This window comes from Scyliorhinus torazame, chromosome 9 (genome assembly GCF_047496885.1).
Source record: "Scyliorhinus torazame isolate Kashiwa2021f chromosome 9, sScyTor2.1, whole genome shotgun sequence".
Classification (NCBI taxonomy): Eukaryota; Metazoa; Chordata; class Chondrichthyes; order Carcharhiniformes; family Scyliorhinidae; genus Scyliorhinus; species Scyliorhinus torazame.
The window spans coordinates 84421893-84429899 of record NC_092715.1 but is presented as its reverse complement, the minus strand read 5'-3'; the positions used below and the strand labels follow the sequence as shown (position 1 = coordinate 84429899).

At 40.3% G+C, this 8007-nt stretch overlaps 1 pseudogene; it reads right to left on the bottom strand.

Annotated features, from left to right (window-relative positions):
- Positions 1 to 2097: 2097 nt before the first annotated feature.
- Positions 2098 to 8007, bottom strand: part of LOC140430114 (small ribosomal subunit protein uS5-like) — a 46628-nt pseudogene continuing 40718 nt past the window's right edge.

Genomic DNA, 8007 nt, shown 5'->3' with positions numbered 1-8007 from the left:
CCACCCTACGTGTGAGAAAATTGCCTCTCTGGACCCTTTTGTATTTCTCCCCTCTCACCTTCAACCTATGCCCTCTAGATTTAGACTCCCCTATCTTTGGGAAAAGATGTTGACTATCTACCTTATCTATGCCCTCATTATTTTGTAGAATCTATAAGATCACCCCTAAGCCTCCTACGCTCCAAAGGAAAACATCTCAGTTCATCCAGCCTCTCCTATAACTGAAACCATCAAGTCCCAGTAGCATCCCAGTAAATCTTTTCTGCGCTCTTTCCAGTTTAATAATGTCCTTTCTATTTTAGGGTGACCAGAACTGTACACAGTATTCAAAGTGTGGCCTTACTAATGTCTTGTACAACTTCAACAAGACGTCCCAACTCCTGTATTCAATGTTCTGAACAATGAAACCAAGCATGCTGAATGCCTTCTTCACCACCTGTCCACCTGTGACCCCACTTTTAAGGAACTATGAACCTGTACTCCTAGATCTTTTTGTTCTATCACTCTCCCCAACATCCTACCATTAACTGAGTAGGTCCTGCCCCGATTTGATCATCCAAATTGCGTCACCTCACATTTATCTAAATTAAACTCCATCTCCATTCATCTGCCCACTGGCCCAATTGATCAAGATCCCGTTGCAATCCTAGATAACCTTCTTCACTGTCCACTGTGCCACCAATCTTCGTGTCATCTGCAAACTTAATAACTATGCTTCCTAAGTTCTCATCCAAATCATTAATATAAATAATAAATAACAGTGGACCCAGCACTGATCCCTGAGGCACACCACTGGTCACAGCCCTTCAGTTTGAAAAACAATTCTCTACAACCACCCTTTGTCTTCTGTCATCAAGCCAGTTTTGTATTGACTGCCTCACCCTGGAGCCCGTGAGATTTCTCCACCCTCTGTGAAGCAATTGCATTCTTTCTCTTCTGTCCATGATACACAGACTCTTTCCCCAGTGAAAATTCTTCTAAATCATGAGCTACTTTCCTTGCGTGGATGCCTTGGTTCTGCTGCTTCTGCAATAAGATATGGTGACAGTGCAACTGAGGGCAGCAGGTGAAGCTGTGAATCAGTTGAAAGCAGGTTCCCTACTTTAAGTGACTGGTGGTTGTTATTGTGACCAGTTTCTTTTCCTTCAAGGTATCCCTTTTGATGTGAAATACAGGACAACTTGTTTAGCTGTTCATACAGAGATATTCATCCTTTTGGTTATATTGCATAAAGGTATTGCAATACATTGATAAGGCGCATAGCTGACATTACTCATAATGAGCAATACTCAAGTTTTTCGATCTTGGTACCACTTTGCTATTAACATCGCCCATCCTGCCTGCCCGTGATTTGTAGTTTCCCCTCTTCTTCATCTACACTCAGGATTTTCAATGCTGTAACTCGAGCTATCACTGCAATTCTGTGGTTACTGGATGCAGAGCAGCTTTTTATTTCTTTATTTATTTTTTTAAAAATTTAGTGTCCCCGATTTTTTTACAATTAAGGGGCAATTTAGCGTGGCCAATCCTACCCTGCACATCTTTGGGTTGTGGGGGCGAAACCCACGCAAACACGGGGAGAATGTGCAAACTCCAAAAGGGGCAGTGACCCAGAGCCGGGATCGAACTTGGGACCTCAGCGCCATGAGGCAGCAGTGTTACCCACAGCGCCACCATGCTGCCCGCAGCTTTTTAGTTTGAAGGAAAGGCAATACAAAGTGGTGTGGTGGGTGGCATAAATATTTTGCCTTTTTGATACACACAAATTATGATGCTGATGTTTCTTGAAGAATTTACCCTTTATGATTAGCAGCAGCCCTTATGACAACCATTGCACAATGCCAACGTCGTTTTGAGTAAAAATGATGCTCGGTGGTGTTTGTAGAAGTCCTTCTGAACAGAAGTGAGTCCTCATGACACCCAAATGTTGAATGAGAAACAGTATGATTGACAAAAACAAGATTGAAGGCTCAATGAATGGCAAACGTTGTATAATACCACCATAACCATGTATTTTTTTCATGGGCAACAGATGTTTATTTCATTCTTTGATCCAATGTCGTTTCATCCAAACGACATAAGGCTGTTGCTCCAGCTTTATGTTGCTGGAGCAACAGCCGACTGGGACATTTGGACAGACACGCGGGTGTGGGTCTTGGCCAGATGATCAGTGAATTCCTGGTATGGGGCCTTGGTAAACACAGTCTCTTTCCACAGATCCGGTAGTCAGATAACTGTCGGTCTTAGAGATGGCATCAAAAGTAGCTTTAGCAAAGTTGCCCAGTGTGGCCATACAGCCTCTGGCTGAGGTATAGCAATCGGCAATACCAGCCAATTGTAGCAGTTTCTTGGGTACAGGAGCTGAGACAATACCAGTACCACGGGGTGCAGGGATTAGACACACCAAGACTGAACCACAACGGCCAGTCACCTTGCATGGCACAGTGTATGGCTTTCAAATTTTGTTACCCCAGTAGCCCCTCCTTACAGGGATGATTGACAGCTTTGTCAGAATAATACCTCCGCGAATGGCTGTGGCCACTTCCTTGGAGCACTTGACAGCCTATCCAACATGTCCATTATAGTCACCAATAGCAACAAAACCCTTGAACCTTGTGCATTGAGAACCTCATCCTTTAAGGCCGATCCCAGGAAGATGTCAATTATTTCAGACTCCTTGATTTCAGACTTCCTTTGATGCCTTTACTATGTGTTATGGGCCAGGGTTTGGAGAACACCAAAGTGCATCATGGAGTTCACCTGATCCACAACTTTTAATAGATTGTGGTATGGGGAGCACAAGGCCCAATCTACAGGTGTGGTACAGCAGAAATGGAAAAATATTTTAAAAAACAAAACAATGTTTATTCTAGAAACTCAAGTTAATCTTTTTAAAACATACAGTGAACATCTTAGCAACCATTAATTCAAATTCACCCCCAAAGACTACAACATTACGTAATCCTTTAAACTTTCCTTTTAACATCCAAACGACTTAAACACAAAACCTTTAACAGAAGCACATTAAGTTTACATTCACTACTGAGAACATTTATAATTCTGAATTCACCAAATGATCAAGAGATAGTCTTTTGATGGTAGAGAGAACAGCAGTACACCTGCTTGGTCTGGCTTCAGCTCCAACACTGAAAACGAAACTAAAACACACCCTGTAGCAAACAGCATAAAACAAAAGTAAAAAGCTGACAGACAGCCCAGCTCCACCCACTTTCTGACATCACAGATAAACACCCACTTCTTAAAGGTACATTTTTAAGCACCCATTTCTTAAAGGTACTCTCACATGACACATCCCCCCCCAAAAAAAAATAAACCATCAACTTCAAGATGGTTTCATTTTTCAACTTTTCACTATCCTTTAAGAAATGCACACAGTAAATATATTTTTTAGTTTCAAAAAACAACACACGCAAACAGGTATGAAAATATTGTCCTTTTTTTTTTGTTCCTCCAAATGAAATCCTTCTCAATCGACAGTCTATTTGAACAAGAAGGTCTCTGCACGATCCATCCATTTCTCTATTCCTCAGCATTTCTCTTTAAAGTCAGATACTTTAGTTCAATCTGATCACAGAGTCCTTTGTAATTCTCCAACACACGAGCATTGGTTATCACAGCTTTCAGGCAGTCAAATGCCTGTTGAAAGTCCGCTGTCCACTGAAATTTTTGACGTTTCGTCAGCAAGTCCATCAGTGGAGCTATCACGCTACAAAACTTTTCCACAAATGTTTGATCAAATCCACTCATGCCAAGAAATCGCATTATTTCCCTTCATCTTGAGGGTATCGGAAACTCGTCAAGGAAAGTGACTTGGGCTTTTCCAAATTCACTTTTGGCTAGGTTTATCACCAAACCCGCCTCCTGAAGTCGATCGAATAACTCCATCAGATGTTTCAAATGTTCTGTCCTTTTCTGGCTGAAAATTACCAGATTGTCGATGTATACCACACAATTGGGTAATCCTGTAACAACTTTGTTAGTTAACCATTGAAATGTGGCTGGTGTGTTTTTCATGCCAAATGGCATAACTTTGAATTGGTATATACTATCTGCAGTCACAAAAGCTGAAATCTCCTTCACCCTTTCGGATCAAGGTACCTGCCAGTAACCTTTAAGTAAATCCAATTTGGAAATAAAAGCTGATTGTCCCACTTTCTCAATGCAATCCTCCAAACGTGGGATAGGATAAGAGTCCATTCGTGTAACTGCATTAACCTTTCGATAGTCCACACACAACCGTTGGGTACCACCTGGTTTTGGCACCATCACTATGGGTGAACTCCATTGGCTGCAACCCACTTCAATTATGCCATTTTTAAGCATACTCTCAATCTCTTCGTTGACCTGTGCCAATTTTAAAGGGTTAAGTCTATATGGATGTTGTTTGATTGGAACAGCATTTCCCACATCTACCTCATGTATAGCCATTTTAGTACTTCCCAATTTATCTCTACAAACTTGCCCACATGATATCAAGAACTCATTTTGTTTTTCCTCTGGAAGGTAACTCAACAATTTGTCCCAATTTTTAAGAACATCCTCGTTTTCCAATTTAATTTGAGGTATGTCAAATTCACAGTCATCTGGAATTGGTTTGTCACTTTGAGTTAGAATCATTAAACCGCCTTTTTCTCTCCTTCCCTTTCAAAGTACTTTTTAAGCATATTCACACGACACACTCGGTGAGTCTTCCTTTTATCTGGTGTTTTTACCACATAATTCACCTCACTTACTTTCCTTTCAATCTGATAAGATCCACAAAGCCTTGCTTTTAAAGGGTCACCTACCACTGGGAACAACATGAAAACTTTATCTCCACTGGCAAAGCTACAAACTTTGGATTTCTTGTCCGTTACCCATTTCATCACATTTTTTGCAACTTTCAAATATTGTCTACCCAATTCACCTGGTCTATGTAATCGTTCCCTAAATTTTGACACGTAATCCAATAATGTAAGTTCTGATTTCTCACTCACCAATTTTTTCTTAATCAACTTATGTGGTCCTCTTACCTCATGATCAAAAATTAGTACAAAAGGACTAAATTTGGTTGACTCATTAGTAGCATCCCTAATTGCAAACAGTACAAATGGAAATCCTTTATCCCAATCCTCTGGATAATCATGACAATAAGCCCTCAACATTGTCTTTAATGTCTGATGCAACCTTTCTAACGCTCCCTGCAATTCTGGATGGTATGCAGTTGATTTAAATTGTTTTATTCCTAAGCTATCCATAACTTCTTTGAATAACCTTGAGGTAAAATTCGATCCTAGATCTGATTGTATTTCTGTGGGTAGTCCATATCTAGTAAAGAATTTAAGTAACTCCTCCACAATCTTTTTAGCTGTAATATTAGGTACTGGAATGGCCTCTGGAAACCTAGTAGACACATCCATTATCGTCAAAAGATATTGATTCCCACTTTTTGTTTTCGGAAGCGGTCTACGCAATCAATTAGGATCCTTGTAAAAGGTTCCTCAAATGCTGGAATGGGTATTAAGGGCGCTGGTTTTATTACTGCTTGAGGTTTCCCTATCACTTGACATGTGTGACATGATTGACAACATTTAACGGCATTTTTCTGCTGTCCAGGCCAATAAAAATGTTTTTGTATTTTAGCTTGAGTGTTCCTTGTTCCCAAATGACCTCCCACTGGTACCTCATGTGCAACTCGCAACGCCTCCGTTCTACACCCTACCGATTATTCTACTTGATGAACTTCTGCCCACTTTTCATCCGCCTGCATATGTAAAGGTCTCCATTTTCTCATCAAGACATCACTTTTATGGTAATAACACTCTGGTATACACTCAGATTCCTCTTCCGTATATGCTTTCTGGTACATCCGTTTTATTTCTATATCTTTCTGTTGTAACTCCGCCAATTTTCCTGCACTAAAAATATCCACCTCATCCTCCACCTGTTCTTGTTCTTTTTCAACCATCTGATCAAAAATCATTTCTGATAATTGCACTTCAACTTCATCTTCACTCTATGATTTCTCCTCTTGGCTTAACCTGTGGCTTTCCGACCTGGTTACTACACAATCCGGAAAAATCCCAGGATATTCGCCCTTAAACACTTCAGTTGTCTGATTTTACACTGGCTTATCAACCACAGTAGGCATCACTCCCACCTGCGATCCAACAATATCATTACCCAAGATAAACTGTATTCCTGGACAAGATAGTTTATCGATTACTCCTACTCCCACTTCACCACTCTTCACTGGACTTTCCAACCTTACCTTATATAATTGAACACTACTCCTCTCATCCTGAATTCCACATATTACCACCTTTTCTGGCAACATTCTTCCCAAACTACATAATTCCTCATCTCTTACCATTAAAGATTGACTAGCTCCTGTACATCTTATAATTGTGACTTCTTTACCTGCTCTTCCTGATATACATGAGTAAACTTTACCCACACAAGTACATTCTTTAAAGAGATCTGGCACCTTCTTATCAATCACCTCTTGATCAGGCTGTACAATCTTTTGCACCTCCTTCGCTTCACATGAGCTTTCCTTTACCACTTTCACAAACCCCACTGTCTTATCCTGTTTTACCACATCAGCCTTCCCAGTGCTTTTCTTCAACCATCAACACTGTGACTTTGCATGGCCTAGTTTATTACAGTGAAAACATTTGAAACTTTTCATGACTCTTCCACCCTCCTGGATTTCTTTTGTAATCTGAGGTACACTCTCCTTATTATCTCCCATCAGATCACCTTTACTTTTACCACTTGAGTATTTCTCATGTCCCCAGTTTCTATCCCTCACAGGCTGAAACTGATGTCGGAAACCAAGCTTTGATATATGAACTAATTCATAATCATCTGCCATTTTGCTGCCAACCTCACATTTTTAAACCTCTGCTCTTCCACATGAGTTCTCACTACATCAGGAATTGAATTTTTAAACTCCTCGAAAAGTATAATTTCTCTGAGAGCTTCATACGTTTGGTCTATTTTCAAAGCCCTTATCCATCTATCAAAATTACTCTGTTTGAGCCTTTCAAACTCCATGTATATTTGACCAAATTCTTTCCTTAAATTTCTAAACCTTTGTCTGTAGGCTTCAGGCACTAGTTCATATGCACCTAAGATGGATTTTATCACCTCCTCATACGTCGCAGATACCTCCTCCGGTAGTGATGCAAACACTTCACTAGCCCTACCTACCAGCTTTGTTTGAATCAGTAATACCCACATGCCCTGTGGCCATTTCATTTGTTTAGCTACCTTCTCAAATGAAATGAAAAAGGCTTCCACCTCCTTCTCTTCAAACCTTGGCAATGCTTGGACATATTTAAATAGATCCCCACCAAGCCTTTGACTTTGACGCTCTTTCTGACTATCCTCATCACTATCACCCAACTGTACATTTCCCTTTACGTCTGTCAATTTTAACTGACTGTCATGTTTCATGGCCATTTTCTGAAGTTCAAACTCTCTCTCTTTATCTTTTTCCTTGATCTGTATCTCCCTTTCTCTTTCTTTTTGTTCTGTTAGGGCTATTCTTTCTTTTCTCCTTTCTTCTCTCTCCTTTTCTTTTTCGTCTCTCTCTCTTTGTTTTTCCTCTCTCTCTCTTTCTTTTTCCTCTCTCTCGCTTTCTTTTTCCTCTCTTTTGTATTCAAGCTGCTTTAATTCTTTCTCATGTTCCATTTGTTTAATTTGTAACTGAATTTCTGGCATTTACAATGAGTCAAACTTTATCTCAGGCAACTTTAAATACTTAGCCACCACCATAATTACCTCATCTTTTCGCATTTTATCAGGTCATGTTAACTGCAATGTTTTTGCCAAATCTAACAGTCTGCTTTTCGTCTCTGTCCGTAAGGTACTACGTATGACCATCTCCACCCCCAAACCCTTCAGAGCCTCTGAAAGAGCCATTGTCCACAACACACTCCCCACTTAAACTAGAATACCACACCTGATAAGCAACCACAATATGCTCACCCCTCACTGTGT